This window comes from Sarcophilus harrisii, chromosome 3, assembly GCF_902635505.1.
Source record: "Sarcophilus harrisii chromosome 3, mSarHar1.11, whole genome shotgun sequence".
Taxonomy (NCBI): domain Eukaryota; kingdom Metazoa; phylum Chordata; class Mammalia; order Dasyuromorphia; family Dasyuridae; genus Sarcophilus; species Sarcophilus harrisii.
Window position 1 is genome coordinate 27,374,290 of NC_045428.1, and position 23,851 is coordinate 27,398,140.

General features: G+C 38.0%; 1 protein-coding gene across 5 annotated transcripts in view; it reads right to left on the reverse strand.

The window, feature by feature from the left end:
• MECOM (MDS1 and EVI1 complex locus) overlaps nucleotides 1–23,851 on the reverse strand; it is a 668,000-nt gene that overhangs the window by 430,485 nt on the left and 213,664 nt on the right. The window lies entirely within an intron of this gene.

A 23,851-nucleotide genomic window follows, 5' to 3' on the forward strand; every position in this document is an offset into this window, starting at 1 on the left:
TAATGCAAGGCCAACAAGAAAACACATTCCCACATAGACAGCAATGCAGTGCTTAAGTCAATGAGCAGATATATTTGGGACCTTTGGGCCAACCAAAGGGATACTAGAGACAGGGGCCTACAGCCCCAAGAGGCCTTACTGTCTGGAACAATGGGGAGATTTCCCCAGAGGACAGCATATCAGCCTTGACTGGCTTATTTAATGTTTATTCATGTAATCCAGGCCAAATTGCACTGTCATTAATAAAAATCAACTCTGTGTTGCTGCTAAGGCTATTAAAATGATAAAGTCATTTCTTCTGAAACCATATTTTATTTTCCTTATCTGGTATTTAGGGACCACAAGGCTTACATTTAGGGCAGATAATTGGGAGATCTGGGTTCTGTTTCCAAATCCGACACTGATTCACCATGAAATAGCTGGAGGCCAAGCAACCTACTCCTTCCCCAATCCTCCTAAATCCACCTCACCCCCAATTACTGAAGTGAGGACTACATGATGAAGCTACTACGGGGCCAGGACAATATCCGAGTCACACGTATTGAGTGGGAGCAAACTCACTGGCACTTGGGGAAAGTTTGTCTCCTTAAGTCAGTTCTCATGTCCACTCATTTTATGTATTTATATGTGTGTGCTTTATCACATATGTAGCTATAACACAGGTACTCACACATACACACACACCCAAATATATGCTGGACACACTGTACGTTATATTATCATTTTGGTCCTCTTTGAGCACAAAGGATAAAAACCCACACAAATGTGTAAACACATATGTATGTATATATACAAATGTTTGCGTACATATACATACATTATAATACATACACACATAAAGCATACGTGTGTTGTGTGTTTGTGCATATAAGTATTTACTATCTGTGTGTAGGTATATATTTACCTTGTATACACATATATCTCTGAAGTAGCATAGTGTCATGAGCACAAAAGACAATTTAACAGTGGTACATCAACTCTGAAATCATGTGGTCATTTTGATTCTTTTTGAGCACAAGGACAAATACCAACACAAATGCGCATGCACACGTGTATATGTGTGCGCATCATATACACGCATGTATGTGTACATGCATACATATAAACCTTATCCATGTGTGATATGTACATGTACACACATATGTACTATATAATATATACTATAAGTATATACTATATAATACATATATACTATGTAATATATACTATATGTATATATTTACATTGTATACACATATATCTCTGAAGTAGCATAGTGTCATGAGCACAAAAGACAATGTAACACAGTGGTACATTAACTCTGAAATAATGTGTTCATTTTGATTCTTTTTGAGCTCAAGGACCAACACAAATATGCCTGCAGGTAGCTGAGCTTAATGGCGATGAAAGACAATGTAACACAGTGGATAGAAAGCCAACCTTGGAATTAAAAGACCCGAGTTCAAATTCTACTCCTCACACATACTAGGTGTGTGATCACAGGGAAGTCACAGCCATTCTGTAACCCAGGAAACTCTCTAAGACTGTGGTTGTAAATTAGTTACTAATCTCCATTGATGATGAGAGTCCTCCCCACAGATGAAACCTGCCCTCTACCAGAAGCTAGATAGAAATCTCTGTGTGTATTTTTGTGTATTGAAGAAGGAAATGGCAAACCAGTATCATTATCAAGAAAACCCCAAATGGGGTCACAAAGAGTTGGGCACAACTGAAAGAAATGGGACAACAGCAGTGTGTGTTTATATCTACATATATGTATAAATGTGTGTGATATGTATATATGTGTATATAAAATATTAATATATACACAAAAAAAGAAAGGATAGACTTATGACTTTGTACACACACACACACACAAACACACACACGTATGCACAGTATTCCAAGGCTTACAAAGTACTTCTCCTCACAAGAACCCTATGAAGTAGGAGAAGTCACTATCTCCATTTTACAGAGGAGGAAACTGAGGCTCAGAAAAGGAAAATCATTTGCCCAAGTTTCCATATCTAGGAAGTAGTATCATTCAGAGTCCTGGATTTGGAATTGAATCTTGTCTCTGACCTTGCTTAGACAGGTGACTACAAACTTCAAGCCAATTTTCTTGGTCTTAATTTCCCACACTGATAAAAATCATGGTGCCTGACACTGACATAGAATGAAGGGGCTAGACTGAATTCCCTTGCAGCCTTAAATTAATAATCCTATAATCCCATAAACCCAGTATTATTATTGCCAACACCCTGCTGCCTCTCTAGTCCACATGTTCATGCTATATATGGATGTGGATAATGCTAAAAGGCCCCCATAACTACTTAAAACTTATTTGAGATCATAATTGATCCCTCCTCCTCACATACATTAATAATCTGGTCAGCAAACCCCTTCCTCTGTTGTCTCCAGGTCAGCTTGCACATATCTGTCCATAGTTTTTTTTTTTTTTTTAATGCTTTCTCCTTTATTAGATTGGAAGCTCCATGAAAATAGGAATTGTCATTTGCCTTTCTTTGTATCTTCAGTTCTTGGCACCATACATGGCAATTAGTAAGTAATAAATATGAGATAACTAATTTTTTCCAAAGAAAAACCAGTCCAACCTTGATGAATGATTGCAAATTTACTGTATTTTTCTGGGTTTTGTTACATCTTTCAATGTTTAATCACTGACAAGTTGTATCATTATTAAAATTCCATTCATAAAACTGAGATGATTATATCATAGCCTATACTGCAGCTATATGTTCTAATCATTCTAAAAATGATATTCTCTCAAACATTCTAATGGTATTATTTCTCTGGAGGAAAATTATATTAATCCAGTTTCACAGATGGATTAACTGAGTCATACAGTGATTCAGTGCTTTTCTAAGGTCACAGAGGGAGTAGTGGCTCTGGGAATCAGTCCCATGAGTCCCGACTCCCACTTCCCTATAGGGAGCACTAGACAATACTGACATCGTCTATGAACTGATTCCAAAAACTATGAAAGATAAGTTGTTTCCTTATATTGTTCAAAGAGGAGAAAAATAGAATAACTTTCCCACAGAAAAAAAAAGCACCTAGTCAATGAGCCAAATTCTCCCCCTATAAAACTGGATATGAGAATTCTGAAAAGCCCAATTTGAGTGACTGCCTATAACTCATGAAACCTTTGAAAACAGACAAAGGGAGCTTGGGTCTAGATAAGAAAAGTCTAGAACCATAGAAGGGTAGTACTGGCAAGGACCTTAGAGTGACATTAGAGACCAATTCATCTAGGTCCATTCTACAAAGTAGCAAACTGACACCTGGAATGCTGACATGACTTGCACCCAAAGGCACATGGGGAAGATGGTAAATGACAGAGTCAATTAAATGAGATAGAAACAAATTTAACTCATTTGTCTTTTTGGGTCATCTTGGTCTATTTTAATAATTATCATTTAATATTAAATATCAATATAACCAATTGAACTTGCTCAGGAACTATTTGCAGTGTTGCTGTGTTTGGATTTTCTTAATGAGCTTCCAGGCATAAAATGTCACTGTGACTTTTCCTTCTAAGTCTCCATGGGGCGTCCATGTTTATATATCAGTTCCATTTACTTTCCCCCCATATAGTCAGGGTTAATGTATGCTTTATCCTTTTCCTTCTTGTTTTTTGTTAGCATTCTTTGACAAAGCCCCTCTGTATTCCTCTGGCAGCCTCATATTTGTCAGTCTCAATTACGTTATGGCATTCCTTTGCATTAATGTTCTTTATTATTTAGCCATTCCCCCCATTGTTGGACATTTTGTTTGCTTCCAGTTGTTATTTTTTCTCTATAATTATATATAATGCCACTATAAACATCTTTGGACAGAGCTCTCTTTCTTTCTTTTTGATAACAGGTATATTGTTTTCATCTGAGAGTTAAGCCATCCCTCAGTTTCCTTATGGGGTCAAAGGTTAAGCTGGCTGAAACAGATTTCCAGTTTCCATAGAGTCAAAAGGAGATTCATTTATTCAACAAATATTTATTAATAAGCAACATTTTGAACAAAGCAGGAGGGTGTGAAAAGATTTCAGAACTGAATAAGGCTTGAGGCTACCTGCCCTCAAGAAGTGTTCTATTAAGTTGAGGGATGAAGGAAGAAGCACATATTGCCAAATAATTATAATTCAATGTAAAATGTTAACTCCAGAAGAGAAGTATGAACAAAGTGGAACAGGATCAATCAATGGGATGAGAGAACATTTATAATTAAGTGATTGCCATGCCTCTGGCGCTGTACTTGGTTCTCAGGACAAAAATTTGAGCCGGGGAGATTACATGAAGGGAATGTCATGAGAGTTGGTTCTGAAAAGTTAGACAAGATTCTGAATGACAGAGGAGAGAGAGAGAGAGAGAGAGAGAGAGAGAGAGAGAGAGAGAGAGAGAGACAGGGAAAGGGAGATGAATAGAGAGAGGGAGCTGGATGGACAGAAGGAGAGAGAAAGGGAGAGGGAAAGGGAGAGAGGGAGAGATAAAGAAGGAAAGGGGAAAAAAAGAGGGAGAGGAAGAGGGAAAAGGAGAGAGAGAGAAAAGGAGGGAGAGGAAGAGGGAAAAAGAGAGAGGGAGGGGAAGAGAGAAAGAAAAAGAGAAAAGAAAGAGAGATAATGAATGAGAGAAAGAAAAAGAGAGAGATGAGAGAGAATGAGAATGCTTGCAGGCATACCAGGTAGAGAGAACAACATGAGCAAAAGTATGAAGGTTGGAGAGGGGGGAACATATCTGGGTAAGCTGTCCCATTTGGCTGAAGTTTGTGGTAGGCTGGTACAGAGGAAAGCCTGGATTTGCAATCAGAGTTATTGTTATCAGTTGTGTCTGACTATTTATGACCTCATGGAACATAGCATGTCAGTATTGTCCGTGGGGTTTTCTTGGCAAAGATGTTGGAGTACTTACTCATTTCCCTTTTCAGTTCATTTTACAGATATGGAAACTGAGGCAAACAGGGTGAAGTAACTTGCTCAGAGTCACACAGGTTGGAAGTATCTGAGGGTGGATTTGAACTCGGGTCTTCCTGACTTTAAACCCAATCACTTCTCTGGAGTTTATATTTCTCATCTGTTAAATAAGGGAGTGAACTGATTTCTAAGCTCCCCAGTCTCTGATCCTCTACCCCCAGCTTAATCTTTGCAGAGAGGAGAGGCTACTTGAGCTGGAAGGATTAAATAAGGAAAATGAAAGGAATCTACTTTCTTGGACAGACAATGGGAAGTCATTGACAGTTTTTAATTGGGAGGGAATAAGACTGAAGCTGTGAACTAAAATGCTTCATCCAACTATAGTTTTTAGGATAAATGGGAAACATGGAAATAACTCTGAAGGTCAATCCATTTGTCTAAGGGAAAACTAAAAACGGGCAGAACAAGGGAGAGTAGAAACACAAAAAGAGACATATGTGAAATGGAATCAACAGGTGTTCGTGACAAATTGGATGTAGAGACTAAGGGAGATGAACGATTCAACATATTTGCAGGATATTGGTGAGTGTTAGAAATTGTTACAAATAAATGTTAAATAATAATTTTAAGAAATACATAAAATAAGAGCACTGGACTTGGAATCAGGAGAAATCCTTGCTCAGACCCTGCCTCCTACACTTACTAGCTATGGTCATGGGCAAATCATTTAACTTCTCAGAACTTCAGCTGCTACATCTAAAACATGGGACAATAACATTTATTGTACCTATGTCTCAAAAGTTTTTTGTGGAACTTTTAAGTAAAGATCAGCTGGCCAATTATAAGGATTGATGTAGAAAGCATCCTTGTTCTGGATGGAAATGACAAGATGCCCTTAAGCAATTATATATGTGTGTGTGTGTGTGTGTGTGTGTGTGTACACAAACATATATAGGGATGGAAATGACAAGATGCCCTTAAGCAATTATATATGTGTGTGTGTACACACACATATATATATAATATATACATATGTATATAAGACTGAGTATATAAAGACAAAAAAAACAGCAGTTCCTGCCCTCAAGGAGCTTCATATTCTCTATAAGAATGACCCTGTAATGAATTCAGTATTATGGGATGCACCAAGTTTGACTGTAACACAGGTGCCTTCTGTTCAGGTACCTGCTGCTCCTAAAGCCTGACACAACAGAAATGGGAATCACCATTTGAAATGGCTGAGGTATGATATTGCTGATATCCATAAGTGACCTGATCAGCCACGGTTGGACGCACTGTAACCAACCCTGACATAGTGATGTCATTTTGGTCCTCTTCAAGAACGAAGGACAACAACCAGCCAAAGCCATTTTCAAGCTAGATGTAACCCTAGCCATCGCCCAGAACAGGTAAGAAAGAAAACCATTTCACAGATGAGTAAACAAAAGCCTAGTTAGGGTTGAGTGACTTGGTCAAAGTCACAAATTAAAGGCAGAATAAGCTTCAGGACCCAGTTCTCTTTATTACTTCTAGGTGGTTTTTTCTACCACAATACCACAACTCTCTAGGATCTATGAGCAAATAACCAACATTTAGTAAGCAGCTGCAGTGTGCACATCACTATGTGAAATATTTAGGGGAGGGGACACAAAGATTAGATCACAAAACAGGAAGGGATCTCAAGGGCCATCGAGTCCAAGCTGTACATAACAAAAGTTACCTCTACCATATCCCCAAAAAGGCATAATCCAGTCTTTAGATAATGATATCCAGTGAATAAGAACTCACTAACTTCCTGCCCATGTGGAGTTTATAGTCTGATAATGGATAAGATGCATAACTATAATATGTGAATTTAGCTCACTCACACCTAAATTCAAATCCTTACTTGGAAGCTTATCAATCTTTGTTGTTATTTACTCTGTGAATTCAAAAGGTACAAAGCAAAGTGTTATGAGAGATATGACAAGGAAGGCTGTAACTTTCCAAAGGAATCACAAAAGACTTTATTAATGTAGTGGCATTTTAGTTGGACTTTAAAAAACAGATCGGAATTCAGCTGGAATTTGCTTTCCACTTTAAACAAAGCAAGTACTAGTTTTACCAAAAAAAATAAAAAATAATGAATTGCATGGGTTTGCAGGTGCAAAAATTACAATAGCTAGAAGCAAGTAGCCTGGTAGGAGATCTCTTCAAAAGGACTTAATTGCCCCAAAAAGAACTGTTCTAGGAGCACAGGTGTGCAATTAAAAGTTGGGCCTATACCACAAAAGGAAAGGAGGCCTTAATGATCTCTTGGCAGGACTCTCAGGGCTGACCCCTTAGATAACCTATTACCAAAAATGGTGGTTTGGTCAGGGTTAATTCTATAATACCAGAATGACCTTAACCTTCTCCACATGTATCAAAAGTTTCCCCACTCATCTGTCCACCATATTCTATACCCCAAGAACTCCATATTAGGTCATTTATCCTGATGAGGTCATTGATCCCTAGAAAGAACTTTCTGAAGACGGGAATCTTATTATATGGGGGATCTAGGGTTAACAACTACTGAGGAACTAAACAGCCCAGGAAATTGAGGTGACCAAGAAAGCAGTACAAGGAGATCATTAGGATTGTTTCTCAAAAAGCAGACAATGGCATTGCCAATCACATGTTCAGGATAACACAGAAATTATTGCTCTAAGTTGAAACAGGGCCCTTGTTAATTCTTAGAACTACAGGAAAGCCATGGTCTACAGATGGCCATGATTTCCACATGGTCCCAAAGGTTTATTCCAATTAGCCTCTCACACTCATTACCTTTTTTAGTACCTTAGTAATCAACTAAGTTACTCTCAGTCACGCTGACATGTAACCCCTACAAGGATCAACTCAAATGTTACCTCTTACAGGAAGTCTTTTGTAATCTCCCTAACTCATATCACCATAGTTCTGGAAACTGGAAGGGACTTCAAAGATCATTTAAGTCAAAATCTTCCTCTCCATTTTATAGATGAAGAAACTCTCTTCCTCTTCAAATTATTTCATATTTTTACTTAGAATGACTGTCCCTGCTCATCCCATTCCATCCTTAGTATAATGCAAGCTCCTTTAGGCAGAGACTATTTTGCATTTTTTGTCCTTGTGTTCATAGTACCTAGCACACTATCTGGCACATAGCAGGCCCATAATAAATACTTATTGAATTTAATTGAATTTCACCAATTGGTAAAGTTACTGATTAAATAATAATAATAAATAAAATTAAGTTGTTGATTCCATTTTAAACTTATAATAAATAAATGGCAGGAAATACAGTTAAGCTTGGAGTCAGATGAGTCTTAGAGTTTAATCTAATGTGATACTTAGAAATTGTGGGCCCATTCCATCTCTCTGACCTTCAGATTTTCCAGCTGTAAAATGGGTATGGGAATAGCTATATTAACTGCAGGTATTGTACAGTGATATAATGTGTACAAAGCATAATTATTAAATAGGATGACATACATAAGGCACACTTCAAATCTTAAAGCACTCTAGAAACTCTTATTATTGTTATTGTGGTAGTGGTGGTGGTGGTTGTGGTTGTTGTTCATTCATCAAGACCACTAAAAGAAGATGGGAAAGGAAAAAAAAGAACCTCAAAGCAATTAACTTCCCCACTCCTTAGTAAGTCTGATTTTAAAATATGATAAAAGAAGAATTTGAAATTAATGGCTTTTATTGTAATAGTATATTTATTCCATTTTTCCATATTACTCTTATTGAAAATTCCCATTCAGAATAATTCAGAATAAGCTAGGAGCATTGCTGCACCATATGAAAGAACAAAATGAAGAATTCAGAAAAGCATGAGAAGTCTTAAATGAAGAGAAACAGAATGAAATAAGCAAACCAGGGAAACAATATATCTAATGATAAAGGGGAAAAGTACAAAATCAAAATTTAACCCTGCATTTTTAATAACCAATCTAAACCCCAGAGAATTGCTGAGAAAAAGCAGAGGAGTCGGATGCTACTATGTTTGTATGTACTCAAGTGATTTATGAAGTTACCATAAACAGGTTGTCTTCTAGGTACATAGTGTTAGTTTTGGAAATTTCACAAGCTAAATCTTTCGTATACTTACATGAATATGAGGGGGGAGAAAAGGAGAGAGAGAGAGGAGGAGAGGAAAAAAGAAATAGAAAAAAAGAAAAGAAAGAAGTAGGAAAAGGAAGAAGAGGAGGACGCAAAGGAGAAGGAATAATAAGAGGAAAAGAGAGAGTAGATAGAGAAAAGAGCAAAAAAAGAAGAAAGGAAGGAGAGGAAAGGGGAGAAGGGAGAGAGACAGAGACACAGAGATAGCAACACAGAGAGAAAAAGAAACAGAGAGAGAACAATCAGAAGGAGAACTTGAAGGAACAGTTTTTCAAAGCTTAGGTTGACCAGAATGACCATTTTCCCACCGTCCAGCAAAAGCCCCTTCTCGGTCCCATCATTTATGTTGTTTGAATAGAAAGATCAATGGTCATTCCATTCCATGGACTAGGCAGTCGAGGTGTATGCTTAGCACGTATGTGGGTATACCTAATCACCAGTAGATGTCATTTTACAATGCACTGTAAGTCCACAGTAGAAAATTTCCATTCCCAGGACCTGTGTAAAAGACACTAGGCATTAAAAAATAAAAATCACACCAATGGGAAATTGGCGGATTACCCAGACATCCCTGTGAGATTTCATTCATCATACACAGATATTAAAGTGATGCTTTTGTACAACACTAAAACCCCATCTGTTCTCTGGGCTTGTCGCAGCTCAGGGTTCAGATGGTTTGTTTTAAAGATTCATTTGTAATGGTTAGCTTGGTGATTCCAACTGAGTCCTTCACGGAGAGAAACTCTACATGTGGTTTTAGTAAAAGTGTTGAAAGAAATTTAAACAGGTGAACATCATCTCTACCTAGAAGGAATGAAATAAGCAAGACTGAGATGCTCCCTCAAGATCAATGAGGCAGACTTGCCATCTCTGACAGATTATGGCAAACACAGAGATGAGATGCCTGCATGTTTCAAGATGAATTTTGCTTTAAAAAATTGCAAAAGGGCAATAGGTATCACTATGGATGTTTTACAATTTAAGAAAACGAGAACACCAGAATGATTTTTTACTTAACCACTAGACAGCTAGGTGGTATAATAGAGTCTTAACTTTGTGCTGGAGAAAACCTGAGTTTGAATCCTGAACTTTTTATGTGAGTCACCCTAGGCAAAAAACCACCTTTCTGGATTTCCAGTTCCATGTCTGTAAAATCAGGAACATCAGACAAAATAAGCTATCCTTTCTATTGGTAAATCTCTTTCTCAACCTCAGTTGTCTTAGCTTCAAAAGAGGCAATATAGTACCTACACTACCTACTTCATTGGTGTGTTAGAAAGCACTTTGAAAAAAATAAAGCGCTACCATTAGGTCAAATATAATAGCACGTCTTATTCAGAAACCACTTGTCTGGCAGCCTCAACTACATGTAGCATGAATGGGAATTGAGAAGGTAGCAATTTTTTATGGTCTCTGAGCTACTGAAGGATATGACACAAAGCCAAAACTTATTCATATTCCACTGAGGATGGATGATCAGGCTTTTGCTCAGAGCCTACTGATTTTTATTTACCCATAATTCTAACTAAGTACGACACTTACTAGCTGTGTGACCCTGGGCAAGTCACATAATGCTGATTTGTCTTAATCCACCGTGAAAGGAAATGACAAACCACTCAATATCCTTGTCAAGAAAATTCCATGCACAGTATGGTTCACAGACAGAGCAACTAAATGACAATACCACATAGCATTTATATAGTGCTTTAAGCTTTACATTCGATCCCTACATCCATACACACAAAGCTTTTCAAAATATTTTACATTTATCATTTCATTTGATACTCAAAAACAACCCCGGAAGGTAGTTGCTATTATTATTCCCATTTTACAAATGAAAAACTAAATCTAAGAAATATCTGATTGGGATTTAAATTCAGGCCTTCTTGACTCCAAAGCCAGCAACTATATCACCTAGCTGTCACTGAGCCTGATTCTTTACTCTGGTTCCACAGAGAACAAGTCTACAGCCTATTTCATGGGACACTTCTTCATATACTTCAACACTGCTCTCATGTTTTCATTTGAGTCTCCTCTTTACCCCCAATTCACTCAAGTGATCCTTCCATGGCACATTCAAGACCATTGCCACTGTGGTTATCTCACTGGGGATACTTGATGATTATAAATGTCCCTTCTCAATCATCATACCCAGAATGGACCACTAAAGTACATATGTGTGACGAAGTAAAATGGAACCAGCTTCTCTGTTTCTCAAAGCTCTTCCTATCGTGGTAGCTTTTGAGGCTGCCATCAGTCAAGTTTGTGGAGTGAGATTGTATTCCTCTAAAACACCCAGATTTTTCTCACAAAAAATGTAACAAACACACACACACACACACACACACACACACACACACACACACCAAGAAGCTGTAGACTTTACTTTTATCCCTATTGAAATTTATCTTATTCAATTCAGCTCATTGCTTTTAGCCTGCCAAGATCAATTTGGGGAGTTCCTAACCCTGCCATCGAGTATGTTAACTACCACTCCCAGATTTGGGTCATCTGCAAATCTGACATACACAAAACAGTAATTCCTCATCGCTGTAGCGAGAGTGGATTTTTTTCTGTTACTTGGCTATTCCTCTCCATCTTGATGCAATATTTTAGTCTTTTACTACTATTCTTTGTCTGGATCTATTGGGCTGATAAGTAAATCAAGAGTTTCAAGTTAATTTTAGAAAATGCAAGTTTTTTTAATGATATGATGAATTAAGTGGGTTTAAATGAAACTTCCCATAATTCAACTCAAGCCCATGGAAGTTCAAAGGTAATGAAATCAAAGGTTATAGCTCATCTAAAGACATTTCTAAAGGAAACTAACCTGAAATGACATCTTGAGTCTTCATTTTCCCTTTATTTCTTAAAAGTCTTTTCCCATCATAATGAAGTCTTCATTATTAAATCATTTGTTTTTTTTTTTAAGACATAATAGTGAAGATAGGAGCTATCTCTAAAAACTGTCCACTTTGTTATTGGACCAGATCTGTGACTTCAATAGCCTAAGCAACTTCCAGGGAGGAAATTCTCTCTTTTAAAACAGATCCCTACCTGCTTTGCAACTTAGGTGAGTTGTTTGAGGCACTAGATGATTGTAACCAGCCCAGGATCACACAGCCAGATTCTGTCAGAACCAAATCTTCAGGAATCTATCCCATAACATCATACCTCCTCTTTACAAAATTTTCCCTCTTTTAAATAAACTGTTGGCTTTCTTGGCACACTCACCAAAGAGCTACTTTGCCTTCACCTTTGAAGTTTGTGTGGGGACCAATACTAAATGGCACAGTGGAAAGTGTCAGAGTTGGAGTCAGGAAGACCTGAGCAAGTCCCTGGATGTCTTTTAGCTTCCCTTTCTTCATCTGTAAAATGGGGATAATTAGATTGTTGTGAAGACCAAAGGAGTTAAGGTATATAAAGCACTTTATAAGCTTTGTGCTAACTTTATCTGTTATTGTTACTATCCTATATTTAGCATATATGCAGCCTCACCTCTCTGAATAGCAGCACAGGATGAGACTTTGATATGAAACAGGATGTTCTCACTAGATTTCAATACTTCAAGGATCCAGCTGTGAGTATTTACTCTGTTCCAGATTGAAACCCCCCTCCACGCCATAAATAGATAAAATCATGCGTGTTTCTAGACCAAAAGAATAGTCAATCACCTCAAGACCAGACTTCTGGGAATGAATTTCATTCAGTGATACTTCCAATAACATACATGTTCTGGTACTGGGCCCTGCTAAAAGCCTTTCTGTTTGGCAGAACCAGCCAGGGTCAGTGCTTTGCTGGTTTATCTCTTAACAGCCCAGCACTGGGTCCACTTCATGGCAGGATGAGGCCCAAGAATAGGATTTCATGTATACAATATTCCCTAAAATGTCCATGGATACCAGTGTCAGAGAAAAAAATCACTAAAAGGTCACTCAAAACCAAATAATGGGAAAATCAACATGGTCCCCAGGGATAGACTCAAAGTGATGCCATGGGGCAAACACTTTGGAGCCAGGAGTTGGTGAAATGACCTATGAATTTCCCTCCAGGTCTAAATCTCTGACCTATGACCCTGTCAGCAAAAGGACAGGGGAAGATGGAGGCACTGTGAGACACTGTCAGGAAATCATGTGTTTTCATTCAACTATTTCTCTTTGTTACAAAATGGGCTTCCATATGAGGAAGTAGAAATATCCAGACATTATAATGTAAAAATAAAAAATTATCAATAAAATATGTAAAATAAAATAAAACATCTGTGATTGATGTTTGTATTTGTATATCTATTAGAAAAACTGGAAGAGAATATTTTAGTTTAATAGCACTTCAGTATTCTTCATGACTATCATGATAATATCAACAAAGCTTAATTCATAGCAGAGGTTTCAGTTTTGGCCAACTGGTACCACTGAAAAATCCCAAGGAACGTGACATGTACCAGCTGAATAGACCAAGGGACAGCTAAGCTGGCCATAGATATTGGTATTTTCAGGAGGTACTTCTCAAAGAAGACCTACCGCCCACCTTTGACCTCTAACTGGGGTGTGCAAACATTGGTGTAATGATGACTACCAATGAAAGTTCTTCGCTCTGCTTGGCTGCCTTTTCTATCTGAGTGCCAGCAGCAAGATAAATGAAAGACTGGCTTGCTGGAGTACTAGTGGTTTGGGGGCTATTGATTTTTGGTCCATTCTCTTTAAAAGTGAGATCTAAAAAGTTGACAGAGGGTCATTAATTTCATCATATACTTGTCGTCTCATCCATAACCAATCCAGGAGCCCAGTTCCCTTGTCACTCTGGGTTCGCACTTTATTTGTTTAGGGTTTTCTTGGTGGTTCCATTTTCCTTCCCTTTTTTTTACTTTAGTTCACATAGCTAGATAGGTGGATTAATAGATAGACAAATAAATGTATTAATCGACAAACAAATGGATGAATGAATAAAAGTACAGATAAATAAATAAATAGATAAATGAATGAATGAATATATAAATGAATGGACAGATAAATAAAAATATGTAAATGAGTGGATGAATGAATAAATAAATAAATAGATTAGACAGAAGAATAGATGGATAAATAGACAGATACATCTCTAGCAACCCACAAACCATCCATAGAATTATATGGCAAAAATAGAAACAGTAAAATAGAATCACTTGGATCATGGGATGTTTTTAAAAGGCCCAAGAACAGATATAGAAATGGAACCTATCCCTGTCTGCTTCATCCCATTCTTAGTGGGAGAAAAAATGGCCCCTATAAATCACAAAGGCTCAATTCAAGCAGCTCCATCCTAAGAGGTTCTAGTGGGCCCATTCATTTGGATGAAGCTTTCTTGTCAAAAAAGCATCATGTCCCTAAAGTTCTTGACAAAGACCATCCAATAATAGGAAATATTCTTAATAGCAAGTCTCGAAAGACTCACCATTTGCTATCTCCTGCTCTTAGACTTAAAGATCCCAAAGGCCCTTACCTAGCAAAGAATCTTTAGTAGTTGGATGAGAGGAGATAAGCACATGCATTAACTCATTCATTCACTCACTGTTATTTCATTTTGTTTTGGGGGAGGGAGCTGGAAGCCCAATAGTCCAGCTGGCATAAGGCTGGTATCAACGTTGATCATATTCATTGTAGGATCAATGTAATGGCTCCTCTATAATTTTCCAATGGACTTTATACCTTTTTAAAGTCAATTAAAAAACACTGGAGCCAGAGGAGTTGAGAAGGAGACGATGGTGGGCAGTATGAGAGCAGAGTGATTCCATGAAGAGGTTTCTGAACCAGAGGGTGGGGAGGTGCTGTGACACAATGAAAATAATGCTGGCTCTGCAGTCAGAAGCCCAGAGTTCAAAATTGCTGTTCATCACCTCCGTAACCCCATGGGCCTTAGCTGTTTCATCTGTAAAGTCACAAGGCTACTTATCCATCTCTAAATTCCCTGATTCTTACCTCTAACACTTACAAACTCTGGGACTCCTTGGCAGGTCATTCAAGTTAGCTAAACCTTTAAATGGAGATTGTAATATTATGTATAATATCTACTTCCCAAGGTTGTTGTAAGATTCCAAGGAGATCCTGTACATGAAATGTTTTCTGAAGCTGCAAGCGATATAGAAAAGCTCCCTATTATTATCAAGAATACCTTGCAAAGCTCCATTATGAATAAACACACTTTGGAACATATCTGGCTTGTGTGGCTTTTGTTGCTGTTGTGCCAGTCAGTGTGTGTGTGTGTGTGTGTGTGTGTGTGCACGTGCTTAAACCCAGCAGAAGTCAGTGGCAGCATCCATAATTATTATTGAAATAACCATCAAATAAAATCTTTAAGGCTGGTTGAATATTCGATGAGCTGTGTAAATCTAGGCCATACAGAACAGCAGCAGGAGGGAACGGGAATTATGGAGGGACTTTTGAGGGACACCCCCAAATATCAGTGGAGGGAGTTCATCACCCAGCCTACATTCAGGCCGTGACTTAGTCATCTGTTGTCTCTTTTGGTACCCAGTGCGAAAGAAACCATGTAGGAAGTCAAAAGAAATATGATTAACTTTTCTGGACCAAGGCATGAGAATCCAGTATTAATAATATCACAACCCACCAGTAAATCTGTATTTTATAGGTGAAAAAATACATTTCTACTTTAAAGTGTGTTTTTATATACCCTTGAGTCCCCAACTAGCTAAACTATCAAGGGAGCTCTGCCTGATTTAGAAGTTAATCCTTCAAATGGCTAACAATTGAATGCCTCAGCTGTTTGTCGTTTCCTACTGCTGGCTAATTTCATTTCTGTTTCATGTGTTCGGAGTGAGTTTTCATTATTCGCAGCCCTGACATTGAGGTTGTAAGTGGAGTTAATTTTGTTAAAATGAGTCTGGAAACAGCCACAGTTGACGCCTGTTATGGCTAGACCTGAAAGAACTTGAAGCTTTTAGTCTGGTGAGGAAATTCAAATGTGGATGAATGAATGAATGAAAATACATTCATTCATTCACTCACTTGAAGTTTTGTGGGGAGAGGAAAGGGGTGAAAGCCATATTATCCAGTTAGCAAAGAGCTAAGATCAACTTTATCCACCTAGATTATAGAGGAATCAACAAGGGCCTAATTAGGATAGCTTACATGTGACCAGGTTTGATGTTCAAGTTTATCCATGTTTCAAGACATTGTTTTTCTGCCTAACCCACTTGTTTTCCCCTTTTGATCTTAGGTCTCTTTCCCGCCCTCCCCCATACCCCCCACCCCAAACTGGCATCATGCATCACACATTAAATCACTCACAATGGCTCATTCATAGAATCCTAGTTTCCTCCTTCATCCCCTCGCTGACACCAGCCACTTTTGGTTGGTCTCAAAACGATGGTGTATTTCTTGCAGACACTCTGTATTTACTCCACTCAATGGAATGTCACCTCCTTGATCAGGGATCATTTTATTCAAGTTTTTGTATTCCAGGAATCTAGCACATGGTAGGTGTTTAATAAATACTTATGGAACTGAATTGACTGAGCTGTAATTCCCACCACGACATCATTCTTTCACTGTTATTCTTGAGATGATTAAATGACTTAGCAGAGAGCATACAAAATTTGAGGTCAAGATGATATGAATTCATATTCTAGCTCAAACACATAATAAGTGGAGGACTGTGGAAAAGTCCCTTCATTTCTTCCAGCTAATTGTAAAAATAATTGTAAAATTATTTCCTCAATTGTAAAAGTAATACCAACCTTACTAGAGTGTCAGTTGGTCAAATTAGCTTTTATTAAGTGACTACTATATGCCAGCAACTCTTCTAAATATAGGGTATTGTGACATTTAATTGAAATAATCTATTGAAAGCACTTAGGAAACCTCAAACTCTACATAAATATTATGTCTTGCTGTTATTCTTCTTTCAATAACAAGAATTTTATGAGTGCTAAGCAGTGGGAAATATTAAAAAAAAAAAACCAGAATGAAGCCGTCCCAACTCTCAAGGAGCAAACATCCCAATGTGCCATATCCTCTAGCATCCTAAGTCTACAGAATGTGTTGATTTGTTGAACACAAGGATGGACCAAGTCTTTTTTAGTTGAATGCTGGCAGGGTAGCAATCTTTTCAGCCTCCACTCACCTCAAGGATTGCCTATAAAGCTAGCCGTTATCACTGAGAATGAAAGCATGATGTCCATCTCCCTTGCCAACCTTAGTTTCATGCACACGAGGAACAAAAAAATATATTAATCCTCCACATTCCAAAAGAGGGAGCACTTTGTGCATCTTCCTCGGGGAGATTTTCATGTAGGATGAAAATGTAGGGTTAAAGACAAATGACCATTTCTTGATATCATTGTACTCCCGTCCAAGGCCTACTTTTTACCTAGCATATAGTTAATCATCAATTTTTAAAAATTATTTTACAGAATTTTAATTGGAAGTAGAATCTATATCTGAATAAAAATTCCCTCTACAAAATACCCAGCAAGAGATCAACTTGCTACAATTCAATTCAAGTCAAAAAACATTAATGAAGCTTCTAAATGTGCCATGCAAAGGAAGTACAAAGAGAAAAAAAAAAAAAAGTTCTTTGTTTTCAATGAGCTTAAGTTCCACTGAAAAAACCTCTAGTGATAGGAAACCCAACAGGTCCCCGGATAATTTGTTCCACTTTAGGAGAGCCTAAATCTGTCTCTTTGCAACTCCCACAAATGAGTGCACTTATTCAATTGTCTGGCTGTCACAAAGAGTTCTGGATGTGAGACTTGGCTTTTTCAACCAAAAACCGGATCCCCCAACACCCAGCAAAACCGCTACCTCTGCGGAACTTGAGACCAGAATTCTCAACTTTCAAGATCCCTATCATAACATGAGTTAATTGGAGTTATTTTCAGGAAAAACTGCTCTCCAGAATAATTATCTTTGTTAAAATAAGAAACAATCAGTCATGTAGAAGCATGAATAATGTAAATTTCCTTGGTTTAGACTCATCTACTTTCTCTCTGACCCCTAACTCCTCCCCCGCCCATCTCCAGATTATGAATTTGCTTATTTTTAAAAATCTATTGGGTTTTTTCCCTTTGCCTTCATAAAATCCTTCTTTCCACAGAGATAAATATATTTTTTCAAGAAGTCATTAATTTTGGAGTTTGAGAAATATGAAATAGACAAAGTGGGTAATTTTTCACACTTAGAACAATTTCCCCATTATGTTGTGACTATTTTTCTAGCCCTGCTATAAAAAGATTAATATAACTTATTTTCTCCACTAATTGGCTTTACAGATTGCCATGGGAGATAGCACCTAATAAAGCCAAACAAAGAAAAAATACCAACAGGGCAAACCTGCAGCCAAACAAGGGCCTCTATTCATGAGGGGATAATACTCCATCAGCAGGGTTTTCTATGGAATTTGTAGGTAAGCACTCAGGAGGTACCAAATCTCTAAGTCAATTACCCAGCTTCCCTCTTCTCCAAAGGATTCTGAGACTGCATGTAAATGGCCCCAGAGGGCTGCCCAGTTGAAGGATAACACAGAATCACTAGGGAAAGAGGAATTTCCTTCTCCAACCAGCAAGTTATCATTAGTCAAGAATACTGGCCCTAGATGCAAGAGTTTATGTAACGACAACACTTGTAGAAGGATATATTAATAACGTCTCCTGACAACCACTCTTTTCATATTACCGGTTTGGTCTGGACCAGACCAAAATGGCAACGTTCTGGCTTAATGACTCCAGAGACAGGGCTCTGAGAATGCATTGAAACGCCGAGATCCTGCCTTCTTTGGCCACTGAAGCATACATTTTCCAGCTTCCGCAACCTAGATTCACAAAGTCCTTCTCCAGTGCCTCTCATCATAACAAAAACGTAACATGGAATACCCAAAAATTAAGTCAACATAGCTCTGGCAGCCCCCTTTTCAGTCAGAAAGTCTGTGGCTAAGGGCATTAACAATGGACCCTGTCTTCTGTCTGAGAACCAACCAGTATAGCAGAAGGCTCATCAACAGCATGTTGGTCAATAGCATGTTGAATTTTTTAATTATGGCAAGTCATGAATGAGAAAAAGTTTAAAAATGGACCTTTGTCCTCCTACGTTCCCTTCCACATTTACAATTTAACAGAACAGGGAACAAAAGGTGCCTAAAAAGGGAGAGTCCTGAAATTGTGTTTGTCATTTTTCTTCTGACTGATTTAAGTCTTTCTATAAGCAGTCTTTAGCTACTACTCATACTCTAAAGGCTTTTACTGAATTTTACTAAGGAGGAAAGACTTCCATTCATAGAGAGGAAACATGGTAGAGTGGAAAGAGAATTGGCTCTGCAATTAGGAAGATCTGAGTTCAAAACACTCACCAACTTTGTGATATTAGGTAAAGTCACTTAACTTATCTGAGCCTCATTCTATTCATATGTGAAAGGTGGATAATCCCAACAATCCCTTAAAGTTTAAAATCTATGGTGCTATGGTTGGGGATTATTGAGCATCTTGGTGGTATGCTGGCTAGAGGCATGGGCCTCAAGTCAGGAAGACATGAATTCAAATTCAGCCTCATACACTCACTAGCTCTATGGCTCTGTGCAAGTCACCTAACCTCCATTTGCTCTAGTTTTCTCATCTGTGAAGTGGAGATAATAATAGCAATTACACCCCAAGGATCAAATGAGATAGTATTTAGCATGGGGTCTGGCACATGGGAACATTATTTGTGCTTATTCTTTTCTGTATAGCTAAATCGACATCCAGGTGCCATGACGTTAATTATAAATCAATGGGTGTAGAACAAAGTCTGTTAACAATGTGGCCACATTATTTTAACCTGTTCTCTTTTCTGTCGAATATCATTCCTATTAGAACCAACATATAAAATCATTTTATAAGAATAAGTCCTTTAATAAAATAGAACTACAGAATGAAGATTAGGAGGAAGAACGGGAAATGGCCCCAACACCATTCACATCCTGCTCGGTTCTCACGGTATCTGCCTCAAAAAGGGAAATGCTTAGAAAAGAGATTCTTTCCCTGGGATAGACTTCTGTGAACTTGGATGGGGAAATCATTACATCCTCATTTTCCCTAACCTCTAACTGAAGTGTAACATTTCCTCCAATTATAACTATGGGCAACAAACATTTGGAGAAGGGGTTCATAGGTTTCATCAGATGACCAAAGGGGTCCATGATACAAAAAAGGTTAAGGACTCTTGGCTTCGATCATTAATTTTCTGTAGGTCAAAGGAGTGATTCTCAACATTTGTAAAAGGCATTTACAATTTTAAATACATTTTTGCCAAGAAGGTAATGTTGGTGACGATAGGAATCACCTGATTAGAAGAAAAATGAGAGGAACAAAAATAAAAAGGAAAGTGGAGGAGGGTCTGGTAAGAAGAAGAAGAAAAGCAGGGAGAGAAAAAGAAATTGAACCTGAAGGTAGCTGAATATCACATTGGCTGTTGACATGGAAGGTGCTAGTTGACAATGGACACCTATACTGCTGAACTATTCAAAAAGCAGAAATGAATCCTAGTTGTTCTCTGAAAATGAGGCAAAAACTTTTCCTTCCAGTCTCTAATGAGATATTTCTTCACTCCTCTGTCTTTTATCTACTTCCTAATTGCAGCTCCCTTCCCATCTTCCGCATTTATATAATCTTCAGCTAGTGAGCTGAACCCAGGGAAAGGCAAGGAAATATAAGAAACTCATTTGGCCCCATGGACAGTGTTTCTGCTTATGAAATGCAAGGCTGGTAAGGGAGAAGTCCTGTCCCAGAGGGGCTATAGCTCCTGGTCAGGAGTGCTCCTGCATTCTAAGCTCTTTATGAGCCTTTAATTTCTGTTTTTCTTCACTGTCTGGCTCCTCATCAATGCCCTGAGGTCTCACTTTTGTAATGAAGTAGAGGAAAAAAGTACTTGATGGCCTCTTTCCTTTCTTTTTCTCAGCCTCTTTGCCGTTTTCCTGTTTTTCACTTCATGGCACTAACTCTGTCTCCTGTTTGCTTTGATCGATGCATTTACCTCCAGTGTTCATTTTGTACCTTTAATTTTGGTCTGCAATGTCCTGGCTGCCTCCCGAAAGCCCAGTTTTTCCTTTGATACACTAAGACTGACCTAGACTTCCTTTCTGATAGAAGTTAAAAATGAGAGTTTCTTAAGAACCAGGGTAAAGCAAAATCCTGTCCCTCCTGAGTGTGACCATGTGTCTTGAAATGGTATGGAAACATATGGTCAACACTCTCAGAGAAACTTAGTTCCCTAACATGGCAGCAATAATAATGAACCCTCTGGATTTAAGACAGACAGACAGAAGCAGAGAGAGTGAGAGATTCCATTTCTGGGGCCATTTTGAGGCATATACCCATTCTTGGGTCAAGTGAGTAAGTCTGTCTTAGGTTTACTTTGGTCAAGTGAGTGAGTCTGTCTTAGGTTTACTTTCTTCTATGAAATAAGAGAATTAGACCTGAAGACCTGAGGTCTCTGCCAGTTCTAAACCAGGGATAATTCATGTACCTCTGCTTAACAATCAGTTCTGTGGTTGTTTTTTTTTTTTTTCATTGATATATTCAGTGATGGGGAGGTAATATCTTTTTTTTTAATGGTTTCCTAATCTGAGGATCTGGGTGTAAATTCTGACTTTGTCACTTATTACCTTGCTTATCTTCTTCTATAAAAGGAGAGGATTAAACCAAATGATGTGCCCCCCTCCCCAGGTCCCTACAAAGCTCTAAGTCTAAGGTGCAATTAATATAATTAGGGGTGTCCAATACATCAGTGAATCATATACCTAATGAAAAACTACTTTTAGCCTCAGATTTCTGATTTGTAAAAACAGAGAAATGGATGAGTTTGTCTACGAACTAGAGTACAGTATGAGCAAAAGCAATTATCTTTGTAGATAAATGAGTCTCTTTTAGATGCCAGCTTCTTAATCCATGGTTTGCAACCCCACATAAGAACCTGTTACTGAATATGGAGGTTTACAAAATTATGATTTTTTTATCAGTAAATGCTTAATCTGTATACATATTTTAACATATTTATATGCTCAGTCAAGAGTGGAAAAAGTTTGAGAAGCTCTGCTGTAAGGATGCTCTCAGAAAAAAAAAACCTGCAAAGCCCTGCATGGACTCAAGTAAAGTGAAATGTACTATAGGCAAATAGCAAAGTTCTGGGATGACCAGCTATAAATGACTTTGCTGTTCTCAGATGTACAATATTCCACAACTATGCTGAAGGACTTGTGATTGTGTCTGAACAAAGATTGAAATATTCTCATTCATTCCCTCTCTTTCTCCCCCTTCCTCCCTTTCCTCCCTTCCTTCCCCACCTCCCTCCTTCCCCCTTTCCCTCCCTCCATCTCTCTCTCTCTTTTATTTTTCTTGAGGGTTTTTTAAATTAAGGTGGGAGATCTATGTTTTCTTTCACAACTTGACTTTTATGGAAATGGTTTGCATAACTTCACATGTGGTTTCTTAATGGACACTGGAGGTGGGGATAAGGGAGAGAATCTGGAACTCAAGTCTTAAAAAACAATTGTAAAAAAAATTGTTTTAAGTGTAACCAGGGGAAAATATTAAATAAATAAATTTTACTTTAATATTTTAAAAAAGCCCTCTCTAAATGACTCATTATATTAAATGCTCATTATGAAATTGTGGATGTAGAGCTAGAAAGGACCTCATTTTAAAGAAAAAACAAAACAAGACCTAGAGAAACTAAAGTGATTTGCTCAAAGAACTATAAGTAGTAAAGGTAAGATAATAGAAAATGGGATGGCGGGGTTCAAATTCCAGAATGGCCACTTACCACCTGGGTGACTTTCATCTAATGATCCCAACTAGAAGAACCATTTAAACTCAATTCCACAAACATTTATTGAGTATTGACTTCATTCAAATCCCTGTGGTAGGAACTGGAAGTCACACAAAACTCTAATAAAGCAGGGTCCCAGGCCTCCTTCTCAAAGCATTGTCCAGAGATTGATATAAAATGATCTTGAGATGCAAAACGGACAAGTTCAACAACCAAGAATAAAGTGAGTCAAACACATAAGTCCAGAGCTAGAAATTACTGGATTCAATTCAATTCAATAAACATTTAATGAGCACTTATTTGTATACTAGGCATGTTGTGGTGCCAAGATACAAAAATTAGATTCTCTGCCTCCAAACAACCTGGCCAGCATCACTACTGTGCTCTAACATGTGCCCTCTCTCACAAGTCCCTACAGCATTCTGCACACATTGGGGGGTATGGTGGGAGGTCACTATGACTGTTAACTGAGAGGTATCTAAAGTTTAACGGAATCCCTTCACACCTGGAAGAACTCATTTATAACCATTATAACTCATCAAGTTAACCTTTAAAAAATCCATAGTTTCTGAATAATGGTTTAAGCCTGTACTTTCCATTTGCCACAAAGAGCACAGAGCTAGAAGGACCTCCACAAGTCATCAGATACAATCCCGCATTGGAAAGGAATCCCCATTACAATCAATCCAAGGGACCACCCAGTCTTTTTCTGAAACCCTCCAGTCAAGAGGAAGGACCACGTCTCAAGGCAGACCACTCCACATTTGGATCACTCTAATCATTAGGAAAATCCCCTACGTCAAGTATCAATTTGCTTCTTTGCAGTTTCAACCTATTACTCCTCATTCCACCTCTGGGGTCCAAGGAACAAATCTAATCCATCTTCTAGATGACAGCTCTTCAAGCCTTTGAAGACAGAATTCATAATCCCTCTCCTCAAGTCTTCTCTTCTCCAGGAATAACATCCAGAGTTCCCTCAAAGAGTTCTCTTATGTCTTCCTCCTGTGGATTCACTCCATCTTATCAATGT